Source organism: Felis catus, chromosome C1, assembly GCF_018350175.1.
Source record: "Felis catus isolate Fca126 chromosome C1, F.catus_Fca126_mat1.0, whole genome shotgun sequence".
In the NCBI taxonomy this organism is placed as follows: Eukaryota; Metazoa; Chordata; class Mammalia; order Carnivora; family Felidae; genus Felis; species Felis catus.
Window position 1 is genome coordinate 60,145,966 of NC_058375.1, and position 15,982 is coordinate 60,161,947.

Genomic DNA, 15,982 nt, shown 5'->3' on the forward strand with positions numbered 1-15,982 from the left:
GGTTATGGGATCGAGCCCTGTGTTGGGCTCTGTGCTGAGCATGGAGCCTACTTAAGATTCCTTGTCTCTGTTCCCTATGCCCCTCTCCCCTGTTTGTGCTCTTTCTCTAAAACAAACAAACAAACAAACAAAAGAAATCTATGACTTTTTAAAGGATACATTCATTTAAAAAGAATAATACTAGTTTTGAATTACACCATTTCTTCCACAGGTAAGTTCAATTGTATGCCACTTGTACCTACTTTTTAACTACATGTCTGGTAGTTAACATTTTAAAGATTTGTCTGTTACTTAAAGCTTTTCCTTGCTTACATCAAACCAAAATATTCTTCATTATTCTTTGTAGGGCATAATATTTAGATACAATCTAAACCTCTCAGGATCTAATTGTGACAAAATATTAAAGCTATTCTTTAATTTGGAATTTGCTATTTCACATAAAAATTTATTGGGAACGGAAACATCAAATGGGATAATAAATACTACATATATTTCTACACATAGTTCTATAAAATAAACTATAAAAGCTACATCCACTTCCTGTCTAAGAAACTGATAATAACTGAGATGTTATTATGGTTTTAGAAACAGTTCTGAATACGGATCATATCCCATATGTATTTGTGAGTCAGATACTTTGTTCTGACCTATGGCTCCTGTTGCCTTCTTAGTAACATGTCTTTATTTACCAATATTTTATGGAAAGATTGTTTCTCCAGTAATACTGTCTTCAATATACCAGTTATGGTTGTGTAATATTGCTACCCTGTATTTCTCTAACTTAAGCATTCTACTTTGCTCGTTTTTTCTTTCTGTTCCTCTGACTAGTTAATATAAAATCACCCGTCTCTAAGTTCACAGATTCTTTCTTCTCCTTTATCAATTGTTTTATAATTTTCTGTAATGTTTACTTATTTTTGAGAGAGACAGAGACAGAATGTGAGTGGCTTGGGGCAGAGAGAGAGGGAGGCACAGAATTTGAAGCAGGCTCCAGGCTCCGAGCTGTCAGCACAGAGCCTGATGCGGGGCTCAAACTCACAAGCTGTGAGATCATGACCTGAGCTGAAGTCAGACGCTCAACCCACTGAGCCACCCAGGCGCCCCACTCCTTCATCAATTCTGCTGGAAACCTCTCTATTGATTGTTCCCCCCTCAGTTTAGTTATTGTATTCTTTAACTCTATAATTCTGTTTGGTAGTTTTTAATAGTTTCTAACTCTTCATTGATATTCTTATTTTATTCACATATGATTATCCTGATTTCGTCTAGTCATCTGCCTGTCCTTTCTTGTAGCTCATTGAGCTTCAGTAAAATAATTATTTTGAATTCTTTGTCAGGCAGTTTGTAGATCTCCATTTGTTTAGGGTTGATAATTGTTGATTTATTTTTTTCCTTTGGTAGAGTCATATTTACTTGATTCTTCACATTTGTTGTAGCTATGTGTTGGTGTCTATGCATTTGAAAAAGCAGTCACCCCTTTCAATCTTAATGGTCCGACTTTGGAAGGGAAAAACTTCCACCAATTGGCCTGACTATTCTGGAAGCCTCTCAATTTTTTTTTTCTAAGAATGTATATGTTCCACACCTCTCCCTTCCTTCTGAGGGATAATCTTGGGATTATACATTTTCTCCAAATCTCACAGAGCCATGCTTGGTGCTAAGAGCCACCTGCCCTTTCCCCTTAGGGCAGGGCACTGGAATGTTGGAAGTAAGCCTCATTCTCTCTCTCTCTCCAAAAGGAGAAAACTCAGTATTATATATCTTTTCTATATCCCAATGAGAGGAGCCAGCTGCTGACATTCTTTATAATTCCTTGTAAGTATTCTACTTTAGTGCTCTCCCTATTAGACTGTATTACTGGTGTTACGCTGGTGTCCAATATGATAGGAAAAGTCTTCAAAAACAATTCTAAGACAGGAGCCTGCATATGTGTAGCCCATGACAATTCCTTTTTTACATTATTAAATGTCTTCAAACCAATAACTGAATTCTGTTTAATCACCTCATGTCACAGTATCACAAGAACTGCTCAATCAATAAATAATTATACCTTATTTAGTTTAGGCACACTATATTCATTTAATAATATTGTAGGACTTTTGTTATAGGACATATTTTAGTTGAATTTCCAGTTTTCCAGATCAGTGCTTATATATTCATATCTTTCAAAAGTCTTGTTTCAAATGGTGCTTCATTTATTACCAGTGCATAAATATTTAGTTGTTAAAACAATGACTGTGTTTATATATTTTTTGGAATCACCATATTCAAAGTGAAAAAAAAAATTAACATTAAGATGCAATTTACCAATCCTGGAGAAATCTCATTCTTGAGGATGATGGTAGCATAGCATCACCATCATTTTGTATTAGTTTCTACACTTGCATATATCATGTATTTAAGGAAAATAATCATAGTCAAAAGAGTAAATTAAGCTGCTTCAGCTCTTCAGAGTTGCGCCCAAATTAGCATACAGATGATTCTACTGGGAAATTGGAACACTCTAACAAGCTGTGGCGCTTCTCCTTTCTCTTAGGACTATCGTACACAATGAGCTCCACAAAATACTGTGGGTTTTTGTTGTTGTTGTTGTTGTTGTTGTTGTTGTTGTTGTTTTCCAAAGGAGCCTGGGCTTTGTGAACACTCAGGCCTAGAATCAAATCCTACTTCTGCCATTTACTGGCTGGAGAAACTTCAGCAAGTAACTCAGCTTCTATGAATTTCACTTTCCTACTTGTCAAGAGGAAAAATTTCAAGTGTTTGAGAGGTTTCATTGAGGTAACCAATGTGTAATTACTTATAAACTGCACAGTTTCTCACCATTCTTCCTATGGCTTCTGTTCACCATGGCTTCCAACAGAGATGATCCAGGACTTCTGGAGAATAACTTCTTAAGGGGTATAGTTCTGAAATTGGGATGTCTGCATCTGAATCCCAGGTTTTAGACCTGCTGGTCTTGTGATTCTGTGCTCATATGCTAGGACTATATAAGAGTTAAGGCAGGAACATGCAAAGTAAGGTGTTCGGTGTAAAACTGGCACATCGAAACCTTATCTCATTGTTAGCTGAATTATTTCTCATTACATTCCTTGTGTCTGGGCTGAGATGCCCCACCTGTTACATGGCTTAGGGAAGTAGCTATAGTTGCTCTATGTTTAGGTGTTTCATTAACAATGTTGATTCTCAAAAGCAATCCATGATGGTCATTATTAACAAAGATAGCTACACATGTTAAGAGGATTATCTCCAAATGAAAGCATTATTGTGTCTTTCAACTTCTCAATTCTCAGACCCCATAGTTTAAAAACTTAAGTTATTAAAGTTGCTGTGTAGGTGACTGGCCTGAATTCATGGGAAAAAAAAGGATTTTTTTTGGCCAGCATTTTATCCATGGCTATAGATAGCATGCTTTTCTTTCTTTTCTTTTCTTTTTTTCTTTTCTTTTCTTTTCTTCTCTTTTCTTTCTTTCTCTTTCTTTCTTTTTCTTTCTTTCTTTCTCTTTCCATTCCTTCCTTCCTTCCTTCCTTCCTTCCTTCCTTCCTTCCTCCCTTCACACATCTATAGAGTATTTAACAAATTCCTTTATGCGGGATCTGGAGTATGAAAGCCAGGATTTCAATCCTGGCACCAAATTAATTTTGTGACACCGAATAAGTTATTTAACCTCTCTAAGCCTCATGTCTCCACCTGTTAACTTTACATAATAGTAGCACCTACCCCAAAGGATTATTTTAAAAACTAAATGAGATAATGCAAATCCCATTGTACAGTGCCAGGCACACAGGGCTCAACCATGTTAGCTAGTATAAGTACTATTTTTATTATTAAATAATTTTATCATTCCTCCTCCTTCTCCTCCTCCTATCACTACCATATCCACTACTGCTTGCCAGCTCTCTACCACATGCCGAGTCTACACTTACAGAAACAGAAAATAAATAAATAAATAAATAAATAAATAAATAAATAAATAAAACAAAATCATTGTCTTTGTCCTTATGAAATGCACATTCTGTGAGTAGATAAAGAAAATAAATGTAGGATTATAATTATTGATAATTGAAAGGGAAATACTTTGGGGGGATAATTGGGAATGACTGGAGGGGGCCAACTTAGGCTGTTTGGGAAGGCCTTCTGCACCTTTTTTGGAAGTGGCACTCAAAGCAAGACCTGAGGAGAAGGTACAAATATGAAAAGCAGAAGAGCCTGGACATGCAAGGTGGCGGAAAAAAAAAATTAGTAGATGGAATGAGAGTGAAGTGTTAGACCTCAGAAAATGCAGAAGTCATATGTAGGGGGAAATGCTAGATTTCATTTGAAGTATTCATTTGAAATATTTGTTCTTGTTCTTCAAAGGACTCTGTGTCTGTTGCTGATGTTATAGATTTTGCTGTCCTTTTTTATAATCTTTAAACCTGTCGGAGTGTTTATGGGGCATTCTGCTATACTGAACATGTATGTACAAAATAGGATACCTGCCATGAGAAAAATAAATAAACAAACACACCAAGTATCAAATAAGCAATGTTAAAATCTTCAAATTATGCATCAGTTAAGATTTTAATTTACTAAAGCTGTTTTCTTAATTCTGTAGGCTTTGTTCACAGATGGCAATATTTAAATCACGGAGTTAACATAAAGTGATAAAAGAAAAAGATCTTGGTGGTGTGATGTATCCAGTAAACAAGAACTGTGCAAACTCACCAATTAAATTTGACAACTCCTTAAAAGATTTAATCCCACAGATGCACTATGACAATCCCAGAGTGGGAACAGTACATGAAATGCCGCATCCTGCTCAGTCACTTAGCTGTTCTTTGCTAAGGCTGCACGATCAGAATTGCATTTAAAGAGTAGACGCTGGAAAATTCAGTTAGTACACAGACACCATATGCAAAACCCTGTCTTTGTCACTTGGAGGATGCAAATGAAAATCTTTGAATCTTAAACGCTTCCGATTGGACTGATTTTATTTCTCCATGTCATTTTCTTGTTCGTGTTCAAACGTAAGAGCAGTAAGACCCAACCCCCTCCAAATGACTTAGCGAATTTTTACACTTTTTTTCTAGAAATAATTACCTAAACTGAAATGAAAAAAAAAATTGTGTTTTGCTCTTCCTGGACAATAATCTCTGTATTTGAAAAGCTCTTTAATTTAGCCCTAGGGTTTAAATTAAACTTTGTAATAGCAGTGGTTTTACATTCTTTTCAGGTAGACACATTGTTCAGCGCTGTGATTAATTGGGCAAGCCTGATTCCTTATATTTAGAGCCCACTTGTAAGTGGAAGTGAGAAATGAATTGTGCCAAGAGCCTTCAGTTCTGTTTTTATTAATAGAGTAGATTACATAGATCATGAAAACAATCTTCTAATTTATAAGAGTCAATCTAATATCTTGTTAAACAAGAGTTATTATTATTGAGCTTAAACTATTGAAGTGTGTTATACCAAAGGGCCACTTCCCACATTGAAGAATACTGCTGTGAACACTAGCATATTAACCACATGCTAATGGGCTCTCAGCAGCCTGATAAGTTATTGATTATCTTAGCTGGCATAATTCGTATCAGGAAGAGACAGTGTAGTTAACTGGAATGTAAGTTCTTCCTTTTTGCAACTTGAAACAGACTCACATGCTCATCAGTCACTTTATTCAGGGCCATGGTAACAGACAGAAGGCTTTGTCCACAGGTGGATGGGTCCTTTCAGAAAGGAGCAGTGCTGAGCACCATTAAACTCTGGCCCAGAAAATTTCAACTCCTATTGTACCTATTAATCTAAACAGTAACTGAAATGCCAGATGGAAGAGCAATTCAAAGCCACTTGCCATTGTTCTCTTGCTAATGCGAATGGTAAAATTATACTGAATTTTGTATTTTGTTCATTTTTACCAAGACAGAACTGAAATGGAAAAGGATAAAGAGTATATGTGATTATAAAAGGCTATGTTAAAAAAAAGCATTCACATGGTAACAGTCAGCCATATTATTTTAAAGTGTTTCTATAGAAAAGATTTTCCATTGTGAATAATATTTAAACATATGCAAAAAAGTAATTTTATGGAGGATTTTCCCCACACAAAGTTGTGATCAGTGGGGTTTGTTATGTTCACTGGAAATTGGAGCCCTTACAACCTGTGCTTCAGCTGACACCTTTCTCCGAACATTACTGATTTTTATAATGGGAAGAGAAATGCACATTGAAAATTGTAAAGCGGCGATAAAATAGCTTTTAAATAAAGAAATATATTATTGTGAAGTAATGTAGGCATTGTAAATTGGCAAGATTTCATGACACATTGCTATGTCTATTCATTTGTGGAAATGTTTGAAATTGCTCAAAAGGGCTTAGTTTCATGTTTTGGAGGAATGGTTAAGTTTAGTATGACAGTTTGCTAAAAAGAGGAAAAAAATATGATCTCCTGGTGAATAAATCACCTTTTAATAGTTTTTTTTCAGACAAATTATATAATATTTTGCCAAATACAGGATCGGATTTCAGTTGTAGTCATTTATGACAGCTAGATGAAGTTTCACCTGGCATCCCTCACTAATATCATCCAAGAGGAGCTTGTTCAATTGTTTTAACCAGTAACTCTTTTTCCCCTTTCATGTGCATAAGTGTAATAGCAGCCCCCCCCCCCCCCACCATTCTTGTGGAATATGTCAGTTAGAGTGAATCAGATCTAAAACAATGAACCACTTGAAGTGACATAGTATGATGGTTAGGCATTTGGGCTTGGCAGTCAAAAATGTCTGGATTAAATACCAGCACTGTGTCCTTAGGCAAGATAATTTAGTTCCATAACCCTCAGTTTATTCAACAGCAAAGTGGGGATAAAGTACTTCCAGGATATAAATTGTGCTAAGAATTAAAGGAGACAATGCATGTAAAGTTTTTAACAAGGCATGTAACACGGATTAAACACAGAATTATATTAGTGTTATCTAGTCCAGCTTTCTTAAGTTAACAATGGCACTGGACAGCAAAAGTACTATACTTAACCATAATTAACCATATAAATAAAAACATAGAATTAATAGCAACATCATGTCTAAAAAGAGCAGCCTCTTAGAACTAAATTGCATTTCAGATTGTTCTACTCAGGAAATGTGAGATCAAGTTCTTCTCACATATATGAGTATATTGTAGAATTTTATTATATATTAATATATATATAAATTTATTTAATAATAATAAAAATAATGTATACTTATATATTTTAGTTACCTGTGGTTAATTAGGAGACTCTATCATAGTTCTTCTATAACTTTGTTATAGGTTTTCATTAACACTGCTCTTTCTGCTGGCCATAGCCATGAATTTAATCTTAACTCAGCCTTTCATTGGTTACACAAGAATATATAGTGTCTGTATTTGCAACTCGATCCCCACTCATGGGAACACTCATCCCCTCCAAATGCCCCCTCAAACTAAGTAGTAGTGTTATGTTGATATGCCATCATCTCATTTTTTACTAACAAAGCTATCAATTCTATTTATGAAGCTCTGCTCCAAAGGCTTCAGTACAGGATATGAATTTTTATTATCATACCTGTCAGTCAGCTTGAGTTACTAGTGATGAATATACCATGGCCTTTAGCTAATATCAAATGTAAAGAAAACAAAAAAAAATGTGGCTTCTTTCATATAGCTAGAAAATGATGGGATTAGTGAATTCAGTTAACATTGCCATTATAACAGCATTTGAAGTTTAAAACCTTTAGACATCCCTCTTTCACAGATTAAGAAATCAAGATTCAGTGCAGTTAAATGAATTGTCCAGGGACCCATACATAGTAATAGGGTGGAAATTAAGATTCAAAAGTTTTAAAATTTTGGAGACCCAGATTCAGCACTTCCATCTCTTAAAAATTCCTGGAATACCTGTTCTCTACATTGGGCTACTGAGCTATTAACTCTAAAACATCATCTTTTACTTTCACAAACTGAGGGAGGTCATGTCAATAGAACTCGAGAGACATTGAGTACAACTTATAATGATATGTTTAGCAGCAATTTTATTTTGATGCTATTCAGCTTTATTCAGTATCTCTTTCTATATTATTTCTATTCATTGGCATAGATACATAAATCCACTTTTAAAAATTCAAACCTTGCCTCTAAGATTCTGATCTCACAAAAAAAAATCTCTTAACCTATATAAAATGCACTCCCTTTTTCTTCATGCTCATTCATCTTCCTGAATGCTACATAATATGGTTTTATTTTGGATCAATGTAAAAGTTAAATAATATTTATTGGCTCCCTCCTTTCCTGCAATAGCTACATCATTAATTTAGCTGGTATTTTGTATTGAGAGGGCCAAAAAGAAGAACAAGAAGAAATAAAATGAATTTTTGAATTGTTATAAAAGCTTCTTCAGATCAACAACTTTCTAAAATAGCAGAAAATTTAGAAATGAGAGAGATTTCAATTTAACAAAATCAGCATACACCAATGGTTAAGAACTTGAGGTCTTTAGCTAATGAGCTAAGTTTAATACTGTCTGTAGAAACTTAGGCAAATTTTATTAACCTGCAGATTTCTGATTTTTCATAAAGGGATACAAAAGTAGATGCATCATAGTATTTTGACCTCACTTTCTCTTCTTCCTTCTCTGTGGAGGTAAGTAGATCTAGGACCTCATCATTACTAGTTCTGTGGCTTTTGGACAAATTATATAATCTATTTTCGCTCATTGTTCACAAAAAGTTGTTGGTAAAATTAATGAAATAATGTAAATAAAGCCTCTAATGCAGTGGCCAAAAAACCATAGCCCTCCAGACAAATCCACCTTGCTAGTCATTTTTATAAATATAGTTTCATTGGAACAAGGCATTATTTTGTGCCACAATGACACAGTTAAGTAGTTAGAACAGAAATCACATGGTTCACAAAGCTTAACATATTTCCTTTATGACCTTTTAGAGGAAAAGTTTTTCAACCACTGCTTTATTGCATGGCCTACTGTGATTTTTTTCTTCCTCCCATCCTCCTATCTTTCTTTCTTTCTTTTCCTCTCTCCATCCCTCCACATCTCCTTCTAGAAACATGTTTTGTCCACTATGTAAGCTGAACTCTAAGTTGAGCTCTGAAAAAATATCAGCAAGAACCAAAATAACCTTGAGAAATAAAGTCAGTGGTATCAGTTGCCCTTATGTCAAACTATACTGCAAAACTATAGTAATCAAAACAGTGTAGTATTGGCATAAAAAACGACACATTGATCAATGGAATGGAATAAAGATCCCAGAAATAAACACACAACTATGTGGTTGATTAATTTGCTACAAAGGAGGGGAGAATTTAAAATGGAGACAGGACAGTCCCTTCAATAAATGGTGTTGGGAAACCATATAAACCATTCACAAAAATGTTCCACCTCTACAAATATCAACTCAATATAAAGACTTGAATGTAAGACCTGAAACCATAAGTTCCTAGAAGAAAACATAGGCAGTAAGCTCCTTTACATCAGACTTCACAATATTTTTAATCTGATTCCAAAGGCAAGGAAAACAAAAGCAAAAATAAACAAATAAGACTATATCAAATTAAAAAGCTTCTGCACAGTGAAGAGCCATCAGCAAAAGGAAAAGCCACCTCCTTAATGGGAGACGTTATTTGCAAATCATGTATCTGATAAGGGATTAATATCCAATATGTATAAAGAAGTCATACAACTTAATAACCAAAAAACAGTCCAACTGAAAAATAGGCAGAGGATCTGAATAGACATGTTTCCAAAGAAGACATACAGATGGCCAACAGTCACACAAAAAGACACTCAACATCATTAATTATCAGGGAAATGCATATTAAAGCCACAATAGGATAATACCTTATAACTGTCAGAAAGGTTGCAATCAAAAAGATTAAAAAAATAACATGTGTTGACAATGATGTGGAAAAAAGGGAACCATTGTGCACTCTTTGTAGGAATGTAAATTGGTACAGCCACTCACTATTGAAATAATGTGGATTTTCCTCAAAAAATTTAAAATAGAGTTACAATATGATTTAGTGATTCCAGTATGGGGTATCTATCCAAAGAAAATGAAAACAGTAATTTGAAAAGGTGTATGCACCCCTCTGTTTATAGCAGCATTATTTACAATAGCCAAGATATGCAAACAGCTGAAGTGGCCATTGATAGATGAATAGATACAGAACATATAATGGAATACTATCCAGCCATAAAAAAGAAGGAAATCGACATTACAACAACATGAATGGAACTTGAAGGTATTAAGCTCAGTGAAATAAGTCAGATAGAGAAAGACAAATACTGCATGATTTTACTTATATGTGGAAATTATAAAAACAAAATAAAACCAAACTCAGATACAGAGAACAGTTTGTTAGTTGCCAAAGGTGAGGGGCTGAGGGGAGGAGATGGGTGAAGAAGAAGTACAAAGCTCCAGTTACAAATAAATCATGGGTCTGTAAAGTTTGGCATGGAAATATAGTCAATAACATTATATTAACTTTGTAAGGTGACTAGACATATTGTGGGAACATTTTGCAATGTATACAAATGTATACAAATGTTGCAATGTATACAAATGTATTGTTATACAAATATAATCGCTATATAGGTATCCCTATATACCTAAAATAACATTGTACGTAAATGATACCTCAATAAATTTTTTAAAAGACCCATTTTCTATAGTGTGGTCATGGATATAGACAAATAAAATAATTATTTTTAAGTAATCTCTACACCCAACATGGGACTTGAACTCAACACCCTGAGATCAAGTAGTGTTCTCTATCCACTAAGCCAGTCAGGTGCACCTGCAAATAAAATAATTAGAATAGAGTAAGTGCTATGATAAAATAATTGCATATAGACAAGTGTCCTTAGCAGATCTCAGGGGTTCAAGAAATCTTTCTAGAAGAAAAGATCTAGGGGAGCCTGGGTGTCTCAGTCAGTTAAGTGACAGACTCCTGATTTCGTCTCAGGTCATGATCTCATGGTCGGTGAGATTGAGCCCTGCATCAGGCTCTGTGCTGATAGCATGGAGCCTGCTTGGGATTCTCTCTCTTCCCCCCTCTCTCTCTCTGCCCCTTCCCTTGCTCACATACACACACTCTCTCTCAAAATACATAAATAAAATTTTTAAAAAAGAAAAGATCTATAAGGTGAAATCTGGAAAATGAGTAGAAGTTATTAAGAAGGGAAGGAGAGGAAGAATGTTTCACCAGTGGGGATAATAATCATAAAAGCATGATGATCACAGAAAACATGACCCTTTCCAGAACTTCAAATACTTCAGTGTATTGGGATCTTTTTGCAAATGGATTATGCAGAAGGATAAGGTTAGCTGAATAGGGAGTGGACTATGCAGAGCTTTATAAGCCATGGTCCAGAAAATTGAATTTATTATACCGAATTCTTATTATACTGAATTCATATAACTATGAAAGTTATATGAATGGGTTGCAGACAGAAGAGGTACTTTGCATCAAAGTAGGATAGATAGGTTAATCATTTAAACAATTATTTGGTTGTAGTTTTAGAAAGTGGATTGAAGTAAACAATTTAGGCATGGAAACAAGTCGGGGGTATGATGTACATCATGATGACTACAATTAGCAGTACTATATTGTGTATCTGAAATTTGCTGAGAAAATAGTTCTTAACAGTTCTCATCACAAGCAAAAATTTTTGTAACTATGTGAGATGGAAGTTAACTAAATTGATTATAGTAATCATCCTGCAATATATACATATATCAAATCATGTTGTATACCATGAAGTTATACAATGTTATATGTCAATTATATTTCAATGAGTCTGGGGGGAAAACCTACATTCTGCCTTCATAGAAATTCTGAAGCTTTTGATAATGGTACACAGTAGACACTTAAGGAATATTGGTTGATTGAATAAAAGTATTAATGAGTGAGTGAAATTAATATGGAAATACAAGGCCAAACTAAAAGCTTCTAATTTATAATCTTACGATTTCTCTTGGGGTTAGTGTGAGGGTAGGACAGTAATATGCTTATAAATATTTGAACAAATGTAAATATTTGAACTGGCCTAAGTGAGAGGGAGCAATTCAGTCTTTTAAGCTGAATTAAGCTCTGTGAGAGGCTCTTTAGGTAATAGTAAATTGATATAAATCAAAATAGAATGATAGACAAATGCAGAAGTGTTTTTGGATATGTAGCAACAACAAACAAAATTAAATCAGTGTTTTCCTAAAGAAATTTCAAAAGCTTTGACTCAGACTTGGATGATTGTCTAATGGTAACTAAACAATGGAATTCTTCTCTCAGGTGGGGGAAGGAGTAATCCTGACTTTAGGATTATAACAAAAGATAGTAAATACAAAAAAGGAAGTCAATAATATTTCGTAGGAGGTAAACTGAGAATTCCTTAGTGCTTTTTGTTAATAGAAGTCTTCACAGCAAGAGGAACGAATACAATAAGTGGGGACCCTAGAAATACATCTGCCATAGATTCCATGAGCTGTGTCACTCTGCAATTATAACCCTTATGACAATAAGCCTCATTTGATATACCATCAAAGTACATCTAGTATCTGAGCAGAATATGAATAATCAAAAAAGAGAAGGATATGCAATGATTAGGAAATCCTAAATTTGGGGGCTGTTGACCTTTGACCTAATTTAACTTACCCTTATCAAAAACTTGTTCATGTTTTTTTTCCCCTTAGAGAAATTCAAGGCCTGGAGATTAATGACATAAATGAAATGCAATCTCAGAAAAATGTGGCACATGATATCTCCAATACTAGTGATAAAATTTCCAAGAATTGATTTTGGAATTGATCTAGAAAAATTCTAGATATGCAGAGTCTCTTAGAGATTAGAGATTTACCTTCCTGGGATATGTTATATTCTCAGTTAGGAACTTTTGTTGTTGGTAGAATTGCAACTTCTCTTTGGAAGCTTTATATCTCTTCTGGATTAATGCTTGTAATGAATAGATGAAAACAATGTATGAATTCTGTATTTTGAGCTTTACAAATGATCATCTATACATTGGAAATGAGAGAAGTCACAAGGAAATTTTATAACCTTTAGGTCTTGATTCAGAGAAGTAGAAGAGTGCTTCTAGAAATCATTGATGTATAATAAACCTGGCATGTTGTTGATTTTCCCACAACAGGACAAATAAATATTGAGGTTGAGATCTAGAGGGGTGGTAGAAGAGGGGTGGCACAAGTACACAATAGTATAGTAGATGGCTTTGGATTGTGCTGAGAACAATATGACATTTGGATTTGGGACCAGTGGGAACAGTGGATCACATTTTATGTATAACAATAAGATCTTGCACAAATCCGTATCTATATATTCATTTGTTTGTTTTTCCTACAAGAAACACAAGAATATTTCAGGTACTAGTACAAGGAATAAAAGGTCACTTTTGACCAGTATTCCACAGTAGAACCAGTCTTTACCTGGGTTTGGGCTTCACAGGATATGGGGCAAGATTAGATGCCTCAAAGGCTTGGATGAATCATTTATTACTTAAATGGGATCAGTTCCTAATATTTTCAAGATATCAGTAGATTCTTTGGCCCAGAGGTTATCATAGACCTCAACTAACTCATCAATCTGAGATCGGGTTAAGTACATGGGATCAAAAAACCTCAACTGAAACTATTAGTGTATATTGCATGCCAGAGATGTCAGGTATTTCAGGGAACAGTCCATCTGAAAAACAGCTTATTTGATAGTTACATTTGAAAGGAATCTCTCAATAATAAATGTGTTTGTATTATCACAAAGGAAGAAAGTTGGCTCACGAGAGGGCTGAAAATTATTGTTACACTCTGGGTGAGGGAGAAGGCCTGAGGGTATGTAAAAAAAAAATCTACCACCTTAGTAGTCTGAGATTCCTAAGATCAGTGTAAAAGCTGTGGCAGGATTGATAGTTGGCCAAAACCAATTTCATTTAGAAAGTTTTGCTTCTGTCCTTCTATTGCTAGAATAGCCAGTTAGGTCCTAACAGGATGCCTGGAAGCCAGCAAAGAGGAAGTCATGGCCAACTATGAGTAAATCAGAAACTGACTTGGCAGCACTCCAAAACAAAACTGTAAGAAACCAGATCAAACCAGACAGGCCCAAGATGGCTGACAAAAGTTCATATTATTCCTTCATTATACTACATTAACACGCTCCTCCCTAAGAATGCCATGACAGGAAATCCCTGACCAAATAAGGAAGAAAAAGCACATGACCCTGCTTCCAATAAATCAATCCCCACCTCAGGTAATGAATATCCTGCCTCCTTGTTAACCGTTGTCAACGAAAGATAAAAACCTAAACCCCAGACTCACCAGCTCTCCTTGTACTCACGTACTCTTATATCATCAGAGTATACTTTTGCTTTAATAAACTTTCCTGTTGTATTTCTAATCTGCAGTGTTGTGTCTGCCCTGAATTCTTATCTTTGACAAAACCAAGGGCCTCCCTTGACATCTTTTGGACATGCTGGGTCAAGGTCTCAGGACCCAAGGTCTCCCTAGTCCACCAGGCAACACTATTACAAGAGATGGTTCTATTTGATAGTTTAAAAAAAATCATTGGAAATTGGGTACTACAGTCTTCCTTGGTGCCCCTTTCGAACCCTGGGAGACCCCTAGTTCTTTTCTGTTTGTTGTTGTTGTTAAGATGGGACTTTTTATTATTGAAATGATTTTCCAATTCATTTTCTATTGGACTTTTTGTTTACAAAACCAATAAAAGTCTTGGTAAATGGAATTTTTATTGTTTTTTAAAAGGGTGGCAGTTCTCCCTTCATCTCCTTATTTTTAAATCTGTGCCTTTAGTTTGAGGGTGTTTTCCCCTATCTAAATACTATTCAATGCATTCTGCCAAAGACTGAAATTTATATAATGTAATCACTAACCTTTTTTTGTACATATCAAATCATCAATTTCTGGTTTTAGGTCATCTACAAATATATTGGAGAGGGTAGTGGAAATGTTAGCATCCAGGCCTAATGCTGAATGATACTGAAGGCACCGATTATCTCCAAAGTCTTCTATGAATCTACTATTTTGCACTTTATGGGATTGAACCAGGGCTCCTAACTACTTTAGCAAGACCAGAGACAGAGCTCCTAAAGTAGGTTGTCTAATGATGAGAGAGCAAAAGTCAAGTTGAGGGCAAAGCACAAGCTAATACCCTGCAACACCCCTAACCCCCACAAAGGTGGGATATGTGTGACATTCCTCAGGCACTCCTGGCTGCCCAAGAACAAAGGAAAGGGAAAAACAAATGGTTAACTGATAGAGATCACAGTCATGTAGGACATGAGTCTCCATCAATTTGCAACTGTTTTGATGATTTACAAGAAAAACAGCAATCTCCAGAAACCTATAGACTCAATTGCCTGGAGCCCTAACATCACCCTCCCTTCCATAAAACAGAAAATCTTACATAATCAATCACTCTTAATAACCCCAGTGCAGCTCTTTCTGCCAATGGGTCCTGTCCCCATGCTATAATAAAACCAACTTTTTGCACAGAAGACACCTCAAGAATTCTTTCTTGGCCATTGGCTCTGAACCACAGTACTTCAAGCCACATCACTAACTTATGTACCCTTAGATATTTCATTATAGAAAATTTTATTTCATTAACCTTTAAATCCTTTTCAGGGTCCTGCAATGGGCTTTGTACAAGCAAGTTTTGGCATTTTCTGGCTCCACCAAAAGATGTACTAATTGATAAAGGTCAGAGAGGCCTCAAATGTGTGTGCCCAGGAAAGTCTGATTTTAACAAAATGTCTTTTCCTTTCTGTCCTGGAAATGGATAGTCCTTAACAATGTCACAGAGATATGCAATGATTAGGGCTTGAAGTCCATGTACCAGGAATTTCCTTCCTAAGCAGCTTCAATTTTAAATGAATGTCTCAGGAGAAAGAGGGAAAGGAAGATTAAGAAGTACATTGGATTGAATTAAATTTGTGGTTGGAGCAAGAAGAGGT